Source organism: Panulirus ornatus, chromosome 28 (assembly GCF_036320965.1).
Source record: "Panulirus ornatus isolate Po-2019 chromosome 28, ASM3632096v1, whole genome shotgun sequence".
NCBI lineage: Eukaryota > Metazoa > Arthropoda > Malacostraca > Decapoda > Palinuridae > Panulirus > Panulirus ornatus.
The window spans coordinates 5219829-5232500 of NC_092251.1; the positions used below are offsets into that span (position 1 = coordinate 5219829).

The window sequence follows — 12672 nt, forward strand, 5'->3', positions numbered from 1 at the left end:
ATAACATCTCCTAACGATGGGTTTCGTCATATCTAAACGGTGCCAAAGGCTTCATAATCCTGTCTTGACTGTACTGCGTCTCAACGCCCCGTAGGAACACGGGGAGTTATACTTTATAAAAGACTTCTGTCTGCAGTGAAGCTTCCTGACCCAGAAGCTCATAATACCTTGGAAAATCCTGAGCAAGAGGAGTCGTTTTAGTACTACCAGAGTCACTGCAGTACGAGAAGCAATACTTTCACTGGTGTAACTACAGCGAGCAACATCCTTTTGCAGTGTCTGCCTTTAGCGCTCGAAAAACTCTTTTATGTTCCATTTTTTTCAAAACTTTGGTTGCTGGGAGAAATGGTGTCTGAATGATTGCCAGAGCTGGGGCTGTATTTGATCCACTTTCGTTAGGCAATCACAGTTCACGGGTTCTGCTGAGATTAACAGTATTTCTGTCTGGCCTAAAGGAGAACATTAGCCATGTTTTGATTTACTCTCGCCCATCGGAGGAGACACAGCTGAATTTGATATAGGTCTTTTCCCATCAAAGATGAGGAATTAGGCGAGGATGGGAACTTTACTGTTATCCCAGACTTATATCTTCGTCCATCGTAGCATATGTGATGTGTCCATCAAGCGCGCAGGAGACCAACAAGCTCTGAAAAGAGACGTAACTCGCGAAGGTTCGAATGTTTTGACAAAAGAAGAATGAAGACCTCAGAGTGACTTGAGCAGAAGGAGGTGTTCCGCAAGGGGAGAGGGGGATACTGACACTGTTGCTCCTCCTGCTGTTCTCAAACCAGTGGTTCCACAGGGGGAGGTGCTACTCCTACTGTTGCTGCTGCTGCTGCTGCTCTTCTCGACCAGGTGTTCCGCAAGGGCAGGTGCTGCCGCCCCTCCTCCTCCTTCTTAACTGCTGTTCCTCTGGTAAAGAGAAACTGACAACATATGTCCGAATTTCTTTTATCAACACTCGTTCCATGCAGCAGAAAAACAAAAACAGACAAATCACGACTAAAATAAGAATTGAAAGAACACCTTCCCAAGCTATTTTCCTTAGATTTTGGTGGAGAACAGAAGAGACTGAGTTCTCCGCTTAATTTTGCCTTTTTATAACCGTGCCGTTCATGTATTATTACCCGGAAACTAGTCATGAGAAGTAGACAAAAGTTTAGGAATATATTCTTTCATTTTTTTCCTGAAAGTTTTGCCAACTGTATCCGTACACTGGGTAAACACATTTAGATATCCATTTTAAGACCGTCTGTTTTGGAGAAAGAGTCCAGAAATACGTTCATTAGATATGAAAACAAAATTGTACATTTGTATTTAACTGATGTATGATGTCCTTCTTGGTGATTCAGGTCATCTTACAATGTTTAACATTTCATTATTTTTTTTTCCCCACAGGGACTTGTGTGTGGAATTCGATATCAGGAATGTCTTGTAAATATGAGGTAAGCTTATGTACTCATCATTCATTTAACTCATTATATCCTCTGACAAATGCTGTTAATGTACGACGGTCGTTAGACATGTACGTCAGAGCTGGGTGGTGATTAGGGTAGTTACGGTATAACTGAACACAATGCTGTTTAACATGGGTAAAGGAGGACTGTGAAAGACTCAGTTAGTGAGTGGAAGTGAATGTGTGAAATGATCCTTCTGTTATTTCACTCCTTGACGGCTGTGTATAATCCACACACACGGGAGGACAACACTGTGCCTCCCATGTATAATGAAGCATGTCTATGTTCATCTAAATACATGTATTCACACATGGAGATCTGCAGTCATAAGAATATATGAATGCCTGAAACACCAAGACCTTGAGAGTGATAACAGATTTCTTTTATCAAGACGTCGTAATTCCTGGCCACCTTTGAAGGTTCGATGTGGTTAGGAACAGAAGGGCTTTGTGCCGGTCAGACGTTCCCTTTAACGAGCTTTGTGTTGGTTCGCTGTTGTCGCCCATGCCTCCATTACCCACTCTTGGTGGCTGGCAAGAGGAAGAGAGAGAGAGAGAGAGAGGAGAAGGAAAGGGGGAGAGAGTATCGTACGGCTGCGGCAGCTGGTCCCATCCAGACCGACCGCTGGTGTCTGGGTTGAATGGGAATACATCATACGGCTGGCAGTTGATTATGACCCTTGATGCCAGGCTAGACAAGAGTTTGTTGTTCGGTTTGCGGTAGACCGCCAATGGCCACCTGCCTTCCAGAATCGACTTAGGAATAGACAAAGTTAGAGTTTATTCTTTGGTGAAGAGTAAAGTCACAGTGAGATAGACATAAAAGGTCTCTCCATGTTATATAACCAGGTGAGCTTAGACGTCACCCAGAATATTCCTGCAGCCAAAGTAATTATATATTCAGAACTGAGGACAAGAGTTGCATAAAAAAAAGCTTAATATTTTTTCCCCCCACGTATGGAAAAAAAAAAAAAACGGCGTTTTCTCAAGTCATAAAAGTTAATCATAATTCTTCGCGTAGTTTAAATGCCAAGTTATTAAATTCTCGTGTCTAGTTAACGAGGGACGAGCCCTTGTTTTATACATAATCACAAGTAGTTTTTTTCCCCTCTAAGGTTGTCGCTTCCTTATTGGCCAGGCTGCCAAGAACCTGGAGGTGGTGACCTTGGAACCCAACGACAAAGGATTTCTTGATACTGACTTATCTTGTCGAGAATATATACTGACTATATATATATATATACATGTGTGTGTGTGTGTGTGTGTGTGTGTGTGTGTGTGTGTGTGTGTGTGTGTGTACGTAAGTCACCGACTTACTCCTCAGAGCTCTGAACTGAAGCCATCAGAGTATTTCAGGCTCAGGAGCCCCTGACTTAGAGTGTGTGTTCTCTCGTAGCATAAGCAGCGTGTGATGGTGATGATGATGATGAACCAGAATACATCGTAATCTCGAAGCGTTCGTTGATGATGTTTCCTACGTTGCGATACCAGGTTGGGGCCTCACCCAGCGCCCCTGCAAGGATTCGTCTGTCCAGGATTGAAACACTCACGTCCAGAAACCATTATGAAGAGACGATGATTCCTGGAAAATGATTCGGAACTCGAGACTTCACTTTACAGTTGAGGGATAAAGAAGATTCCTTCAGCCCTTGCTTGCAACATTACACGATTGACGACGAGGTTTTATTCCTGGAAGAACCTGTCGTTGTTCGATCTGTCGTTAAGCGAATGATTGAGACCATTAACTAACTGCCTTATCAGGTGGGTTACAACAGACGATAGTTTTTTTGTCAGTTTAATGGCCATTCATCCTGGGTCATCCATGCTCCCTTAGGGTCTGACTTTGAGTTCCTCCTAATGCTCGAAACTAACAAAAAATTACTTAGATTCTGAAGTAGACCCTCATCCACTCTCATTTGCCCTCATCCACGTCACCCTCATCCACTCTCATCCACGTCCCACAGCCCCTCAGTGTGGTAAATGGTCTATCCTCACTTTGTTCCCTTTGGTAACGTAAGATGCATCACCACACGAGCCTAAACAGCAGTTGTAAGTTATTGGTTAGCCACTGGTATTGAGGCCAGCCCTGCAGCGGAGAGGTTATGATGACCGACCGACCCACCTCCCCAACCACACCATCCTAGCTCAAGAGGCTTCCTCAAATAGTCCAGGCATCACATGGTTCGCCACGCACGCAGCGACCAGCCAAGGCCTTTAGAAACGAAAGGAATATGGAAATTATGGATTTGCAGTCGAAATTGTACGTCAGGTTCTGATTGATTCGGGACTTTGATCCCTGCATGACGGCCGGCCGGATCAAAAGGACCAAAGGTGGCTTTGGCATCTCTCCACGCGCCAGACACAGGTCCTCCGGCATTTTGCCGTCACAAGGAACTTCAGAGTGAGGCTACCGTGGTACCGGCACTTATACTCGTCGTGTATAAAGCATCGGATCCTACTGTATCCTCTCAGATCCAATTATATCCACCGTCATGGATAAGGCGTGATGAAAGAAGGGTAAGAGCATCGTTATCAGTCTATTGCAACGCCTCTAATCACGCTCCAGTCACATGCAGTGACGAGAGTCTTGCGATAGTTACCATGCAAGATGTGTTTGACGAAGGCGCGCGAGCGCGCCGGTTGATCTTCCAGCGAGGCTTATAACTTCGATCTGCTTTGGCTGTTGTGAGCGCAAACTCACAGGCAGGAGTCAGGTAACTTGAGCCGTAAGGTGTTCAATACCACCCTCTGGTGGTTCCAGGTCGAACTTCCTGCCGCTGGAAGTCGAGGTTCCCTGGTGCTGGAAGGTTATTGTAAGGCTGGTGCAGGATGTGCCTCAGTGTGTGTGTGTGTGTGTGTGTTGTTTTTTTTTTTTGTGTGTGTGTGTGTGTGTGTGTGTGTGTTTGTATATCCGAAACTGGATTCCAGGAGTTTGGTAGCAAGGTGAAGTTTGCCACTTAAGTTCTCCTGGCGGATCAAGCCAATAGTCGATATATATATAAAAAGATTTCAGATATCTGAAAACGCGGGAGTAATCAGTGTAACTTCACGGGTGCTTCGGAGTTCATAGGAATTAATTACATTTCTTTCGATAGCCAGAGATCTTAAACAGCCACATCCTATATCGACAAACGGTACATTAGTCTCTGACGTAATTCGTTTCTTGAGCCTATATTTTTTGGGAGGGGGTTATAACAAGCTATTAATGATGCAGTTGACTCTGTGAATATTCGAACCCTAGTTTCGTGGAAATACATTCGATGCAACGAAGCACTGAAACAAAGGCTTCGGGCCAGTAGCGTTTAGAATGTAATGAAGATGAGGATTTAGTGAAGAGGAGTCATTGTCAGATCAAAGGTCGTTGGTGAAGATGACTTTATCGAAGGTTAAGTGAATTCAGGTTTGATTAAGGTGTAGTGAAAGTGAGCTTTGCTGTGTCTCCCTACGTAGCGAACATGATGGTGAGTGATAGTGCTGAGGGAGGCGTATTGCTGGCGTTTCTTATTGGAGAGAGAGAGAGAGAGAGAGAGAGAGAGAGAGAGAGAGAGAGAGAGAGAGAGAGAGAGAGAGAGAGAGAGAGAGAGAGAGAACCAGCTTGATAGGAACCCCAGGCCGTGATGATGAAGATACAGAATCCTATAAATATATGTATGGAAAAAAAAATAGAAAGGTTACGGATGTCCTTCAGCTCATTGACGAAAAGGGTCACGTCCCAACGCCCCTGAGGATAAAATAGCCCAGGAACTGACATCTAAGGGGATGGAGTGGACGGGGCTTTTGGGGGGAAGGGTGGAGGAGGAGGAGGAGGAGGTTGTTGGGGGAAGGAGTGGGTTGTAAAGCCCCGCGATCCCCTGCAAACCACGACACAGTCGACGGACAAGATCAGGATATATTTCAGGAACCTTCCACGGTATATCTTATAATAAGGAGGGACGTCACTCGCTGGATATTGGAACTGATGGTTTGGTGACCCCGGAGGTGCCGCCTCACTCTTGGTCCCGGTGTGGTCTGTGTGACACGTGAGGTCGTGAGGTGGGCGACGGTGAGGGATGAGAGGAGTGGCGGGAGAGGAGGGAGAGAGAAAGAGAGAGGGAGAGAGGGAGGGAAGAAGTATATGGGGCAACAGAGTGTTAAGGAACGTTTTGGGAGGAGGTGAAGGTAAATAAAAGTAGATGGTGAGGAGTGAGTTGTGTGTAAAATGAGGAAGAAAGAATGAGATGGTGCGGGAGAAAGAGACGGGAGGAGGAAATGAAGGATTGTGAGGTGACAAATTGGTCAAAGCTTCGACTGAGGATGGAACGAGTTGGAGAACAAAGATATAGAAGCACAAAAACGAAGTCAGTTCCAACCAAGGCACAGAGTCATACAGTACTTGAAGACATTTTCCTTCACTTTACAAGTGCGACTGTTGTACAGAAATCGTACATTATTACGAATCTACAACTCTTATCTTTCCTTATCAGGATCTACAACTCTTATCTTTCCTTATCACGAATCTACAACTCTTATCTTTCCTTATCAAGGATCTACAACTCTTATCTTTCGTACGATGACCATCCCAAAGGGAAGACGATGGCCTCGTGTATCAGCGAGGGGTCGTCGGGAGCTCGACACCACATGCCGCGAGGGCGCTTCAGCATCCTGGAATTCCTGGAAACAGTGACACCTTTAATGTTTTCCCCAGACGGACCAAGACGCCGTTGAGTGAATTCCAGGTTTAACGACCTCGGAAGAAGCAGCTCCTCCGTCCAGCGGTGTTTTTATCAGCGCGGTTAACGAGGGTCGTTCCCCACTGCCTTCTGAGGCTTCATCTCCCGGTCGGCTGGGTCGAGGCGCTGGCCACACATACACACACACAACCCGAGCTGGATCATCTGTCGTGGCAAGGCGACCCGTGCCGTGCTGGCCTTTGGTTCTGCCGCCGGAGGGAGAGAGAGAGAGAGAGAGAGAGAGAGAGAGAGAGAGAGAGAGAGAGAGAACAGAGGGTGTCAGTTACTCCCACTTCAGGGAGACAAAAAGACAGAGAGAGAGAGAGAGAGAGAGAGAGAGAGAGAGAGAGAGAGAGAGAGAGAGAGAGAGAGAGAGAGAGAAGGGGGTGAGAGAGAGCAGAGTGTCAGTTACTCTCACTACAGGGAGATAAAAAGAAAGAGAGAGAGAGAGAGAGAGAGAGAGAGAGAGAGAGAGAGAGAGAGAGAGAGAGAGAGAGAGAGAAGAGAGAGAGAGAGCGGCGCACCGGCGAACATACGCGGAAGAAAAAAAAAAAGGCAAGACGCCGTTGACACATCCACCCACAAGGAGAACTTGAGGCGAGAGGGCGTGTTTCTCTCTCTCTCGCTCTCCTCAGGAACACGACACAGAGAGGTGTGGGCGGCGCGCCTCAGGAACACCACACAGAGAGGTGTGGGCGGCGAAGCATGTAAGGTGATGCTGGGGTGTGAGGTTCTGGAGAGGAAGGTCTGGACATAAGTGATCCTTCATTTTTCCGACTCCTCTAGAAGGCTATGACGACGTTGCCACCACATACGTCAGGTCACTGACTGGCACGGGGAAACCTCTCTCTCTCTCTCTCTCTCTCTCTCTCTCTCTCTCTCTCTCTCTCTCTCTCTCTCTCTCTCTCTCTCTCTCTCTCTCTCTCTCTCTCACGTCACACACAAGGCCTGCAATTGCATTTCTGAACTGAGTCTGTGAATTATATCTTCCCGTAATTAACGAGGAAGACCCGAATTCAATATCTCAAGACCGCCTGAGATTCAGATAAAAGTCCAACGCGACAGTTTGAGGGACGCGTTGCGGGGCTCCTATCTCAAGCCCCACGATGGATGGTCGTGTATCGTCCAGACGCACAGAGACTTTCAAGTTGTGGCTTCGACCAGAGGATGTGCCTGGTCCTTCGTCTTCTAGCAGAGGTTGTGCCTGGTCCTTCGTCTTCGACCAGAGGGTGTTGCTGGTCCTTAATTGGACCAGAGGGTGTGCCTGGTCCTTTACTCAACCAGAAGGTGTGCCTGGTCCTTCATTGAACCAGAGGGTGTGCCAGGTCCTTCATTCAACCAGAGGGTGTGCCTGGTCCTTCGACTTCGACCAGAGGATGTGCCTGTTTCTTCGTCCTCGACCAGAGGATGTCCCTGGTCCTTCGTCTTCGACCAGAGGATGTCCCTGGTCCTTCGTCCTCGACCACAGGATGTTCCTGGACCTTCATTCGTGACTCAGGGATGGAAAGATTTAGCGCAATATCTCCTCACGCATCACGATGTACTGGAACACGAATCACGGAAGGAACAAAGGGACATAAGTGAGGATAAAGGAGAAGAACGATATGGATTTGTATTCAGAAACTCCCTTATGGACGACAACCACAGACTCTTCTTCAGTCCAGGACTGCGTCCAAAAGTTAAGCCAGTTTCAGGATGGGTTGATAAAGAGGTCGGGTCACCTGCCATGGCTGTCTCTTATATAATGGGGTGGACAAGGCGTCTCAGATGCAATAACTAGATTAGACGTTAGCGAGTAAGTGAGTTCAAATACAATAACTCGATTAGACATTAGCGAATTGGCGAGTCCATTTGTTGACCTTGTCCTGAGTACCAGCCTTAGGGAGAGAGAGAGAGAGAGAGAGAGAGAGAGAGGAGAGAGATCGTGGTAGTCTGGACCTCAACAGCCACAGGTCGATACCGTCTAAGGAGAATGAATACAAACATTGGCACGTCGCATCGTCCGAGACCGACGATTGTTGACTTTGTTACTTTCGTCCCTCGCACATAGGATCGGTAGCCGAAGCCAGAGTCAGAAGACGGGAGTCAGGGTCGTGGTAATTGGTCGCTTGCTTATCATTTGGAATCGTCTTTGGTGGTGGTGGTGGTGGTGGTGGTGACAGAATAGAATTTAAGATACTCTAAACGGAATTGTCCTTGATTAAGTCGGTCAGCCATATATGTCTCTCTCTCTCTCTCTCTCTCTCTCTCTCTCTCTCTCTCTCTCTCTCTCTCTCTCTCTCTCTCTCTCTCTCTCTCGTTTCTCAGGGCGACGCGGCGCTATCTTGGCAACGCTCAGAAATGGACCTGTCCTCTGGCTTGGCCAAATCCCAAATTAGTAAATTACCATCAAGGTGGGATTTTTTTTCCCCCCCCCAGCCCACGGATTCTCCTCTTTCTCCAATCTCTCTCTTTCTTTCCAGCGCTCCTTCCACCCCTACATCACTCCCTCCACCCCTCCATCACTCCCTCCACCCTTCCCTCACTCCATCCACCCCTCCGACACTCCCTCCACCACTTCCTCCACCCCTCCATCACTCCCTTCACCCTTCCATCACTCCCTCCATCCCTCCCTCCACCCCTTTCTCCTCCCACCATCACTCCCTCCATCCCTCCATCACTCCCTCCACCCCTTTCTATACCCTTCCACCACTCCCTGCACTCCTCCCTCCACCACTCCCTTCACTCCTCCCTCCACCACTCTCTCCACCCCTCCATCAAACGTCCCCCATCAAGCGACATCTTCCCCTCCTCAAACTTGCCCCTGCACACCCCACGTCTTCGTCGTCCTCTTCAACCATTGATAATCTTCCAAGTTCACAAGATAAGCCGCTCTTGACGGAACCTCCCCCCGCCCCCCGTTTTCTTCGTAACTCCGGCCATTAGAGGAATCTTTTTACAGAGACGGTCTAAAGAGGCGAGGCGGCCGGAGGGTGTCACGCAAGGGCAACAAACTTAAAATGTCGGGGTCTTCATATAAGCTATGCATGGATAGTGTGTATCCATACGCATACATGCTTAAATGCATGCTTGATGTATCCATACGTATACATGCATGCATGTATGCTTCATGTTACGCATGTGTATATTTCATACGTGATCTTTTTTCCCCCCTCTCTCAAGGGTGCGAGGTAACATGAGGAATATAATGGTGCGCAGAGGGACGGTGGAGAGAATATTGCTCACGTATCTTCCTCGTACAAGGCTGTTCAAGACAGGAGGAGGAGGAGGGCGCAAGGGGAGGCTGAGGGGCAAATCCTCCCCTCCTGTATTACCTTTCCAAAAGAATGAACAGAGGAAGGAGGCAAGCGAGGATTCTCTCTCTCTCTCTCTCTCTCTCTCTCTCTCTCTCTCTCTCTCTCTCTCTCTCTCTCACTCATCTTGTTGGACGCTACCTTGCTTACGCGGGAAACAGCGGCGAACATGATACTAGAGAACATAAATTCAGTAATAACGTGTGTGTGTGTGTGTGTGTGTGTGTGTGTGTGTGTGTGTGTAGAAAGAGCTAAGAGACCGTCATGACTCTGCTACTGGTCGGAGCGCAGCTCTGTAAGGTGCGAGAGCCCCCATGAGAAGAGACCGTAGCGTTATGTGTAAACAGTAATATTCCTTCACCGAAAATAGAATTCTCGATATATCACACCAATGTCACCGTGAAATTTACGGATCTGGGAACTTAATAACGGACAGATGACAACTAAAACCCGTTTTCTGTCGCTGTGGGCCACAAAAGACAGACGCTAATCTTAGCGGTGATTGCTGTCTGACGCGGCAATTTCTCGCTAAAGCGCTAATTTCGTACCCAGTTCTCACCCATCTTCCCCGCTATAAAATGCGTTTAGTCTTACGATAAGTAGCTGTAAGTGTGCCATCGGCGACGGTACTTAAATAAGTATGGCTTGTGGTAGTGAGGTCCCGTGGCGAGTCAGGAGAGCGATAACGACTTTGTGGAGATAAGGAGTGTGTGTGTGTGTGTGTGTGTGTGTGTGTGTGTGTCTGTCTGTCTTTCTGTCGGATTGTTTATCTGTGTGTGTGTGTGTGTGTGTGTGTGTGTGTGTGTGTGTGTGTGTGTGTGTGTCTTGTGTGTGTGCGTGTCTGGATGAGTCTGTGTGTCTGTCTATCTGTGTATCTGTCTGTGCATGTGTGTGTGTGTGTGTGTGTGTGTGTGTGTGTGTGTGTGTGTGTGTCTCTGTCTGTCTGTCTGTCTGTCTGTCTGTCTGTGTGCGTGTGTGTGTGTGTGTGTGTGTGTGAGTGTGTAAATAACATTTTTCCCTCATTTCTTCGGAAAGAATCCCATAATCATGATAAAAAAAAAAATTACGAATATTTGATATCAGTATTGAACACTCTATACTGAACAAGTTTGAGTGGTAGTTACATACACATGAGCGATGTAATCTGAAAATATTTAAGTCTTCAAAGGCGCTGGTGACGTGTCTCCCTGTTTGCCAGCGGATCAACACCAGAAGTACCGTTGAAAGAGGCACGCGATGGTTATCGTACCTGGCAGCCATCGCTTTCATCTATAGAGTCATCGTACGCTTTCCCGTGTTCTTATCTGACCTCGTCACCCCCGTTTGCGCATGCTATAAACTTCCGTCGTAGACCTACGGCCACTCAAGCTCAAGATATATACAAGCTTTGTAACATGGGAGGTGAATAGGAATGAGGGAAAACTTAAAGAGGTAAGGTTATGTAGTCAGAGAATGGAGTACAGATGGGAATTAGTCATCCACAGGTGATGTGTGGTGGTGTCAGGCACGAGGATGGCCGTATCGTGTGGTGAGGATATGTGGTGACCCCAGAATAGCCATATGTAGTGTGGTACAGGATGTGTATATAAAATACCATGTACCAGGATGGCCATATAGTGTTGTGATGGTGATGTGTGTAATGATACATATATAATGTATGTGACAGGGACAGTCAGTTATTAATGCCTCCTCCTTTACGACAGACATAGACACATACTATGCCTCCTTGTGACAGATGTAGACAGTTGTTCTGTCTGTGATGAAAGATACAGACAACATCTGTGTTCTCCTATGTTAGGCATAGACAGAGTCACATACCAGTGGTTTTTAAAACTTAATGATTTTGTATCCCGCTTCAAGAAACTCAGTTCTCCAGAAATCTTCCACTCTGTCAACAAGTATACTGAGGGGTATCGAACCCTGTGTCTCAAAATCGAAATTGTATGGCCACCGCTTGCAATTACCCCCACGCCATCCACCTTCCTAGAATCACTGTTCAAGGAAAGTGGGGTTCCAACCACGTTATACATATGTATATTGTGAAGACACGAGCGTTGCACTGCCAGCAAGAGTTAAGAATACCTTTGTTAGGATTTGAAAGTCACACTGAGATCATGTCCTTTTCACCATTTAGCTTCGAATTCAACACGCCAGTCTTCATTAGTTAATTAATCACAGTCTCGGACGAAGGGTTAAGTCAGAGTAAACGGAAGAGAGACAGAGGAGAATCAGAGGTGTAATTGTGAGGGAAGGGAATTGTCAGGTGGAGGGAGCGGTGGTGGAGGAGGAAAATGATGAATGTCAAGGTGGTCAGTGTGCATATCACGTTGGTTTGTTGTCCTCCCACGTAAAGGTCACTGGTAACCACTGGTACCAGGAAACAGGTCGTTACCTTACAACCCACATCTCCCAAAACCCCTCTGAGAAAAAAGAAAATCATTTCCATGAGGAATCGTGGTAGAATCTCAGTAACGAAAGTTGTGAAAATGAGCAAGGAAAATAATAGGTGAAAAATTTTCCTCATATCCAGATGAAAATCACGACTAGTCAGATTACATTTGTGCTCATTGTCGACTTCCTACAATTTCTTTTTTTTTCCCTTCCTTGCCAGGATTAAGCGTCTGAAATGGCATTTGTGAAATGTGTTACAGCAACCCACGTCATTCGGGTTTTCTAATTCATAATCGCCAGACTACATTATGAATTTCAATTTAACTTGACAACTTTTCTTGCATGGGATTATGATGGGATGCGCAGACCAGCAGGTCGTCAAAGAGAGAGGAAAATAGAGGGGAAAATGATTGAGATGGAAATATAATTAGAAGTATAGTTAAGAAAAGTGCTTAATGTAATTAGAAATATAATTAAGAAAAGTGCTTAACATGATTAGAAGTATGATTAAAAAAAGTGCTTAGTATAATTAGAAATATGATTAAGAAAAGTACTTAATAGATTTAGAAATATAATTAAGAAAAGTGCTTAATGTAATTAGAAATATGATTAAGAAAAGTACTTAATACAATTAGAAATATAATTAAGAAAAGTGTTTAATATGATAAGAAATATGATTGAAAAAAAGTGGTTAATATAGTTAGAAGTATGATTAAGAAAAGTGCTTGATATAGTTAGAAGTATAATTAAGAAAAGTGCTTGATATAGTTAGAAGTATAATTAAGAAAAGTGCAGATATGATAAGAAATATGATTTAGAAAAG

The 12672-nt window shown here is 45.9% G+C and overlaps 1 protein-coding gene across 1 annotated transcript in view; it reads left to right on the forward strand.

Moving 5' to 3' along the window:
* The first annotated feature begins 1413 nt into the window (after positions 1 to 1413).
* The window catches only part of Cont (Contactin), a 264268-nt gene continuing 253009 nt past the window's right edge, over positions 1414 to 12672 (forward strand). The window contains exon 1 of the mRNA XM_071678565.1: positions 1414 to 1445. The gene's annotated coding sequence lies outside the window, so the exon portion shown is untranslated. The remainder of the gene's footprint in view (positions 1446 to 12672) is intronic.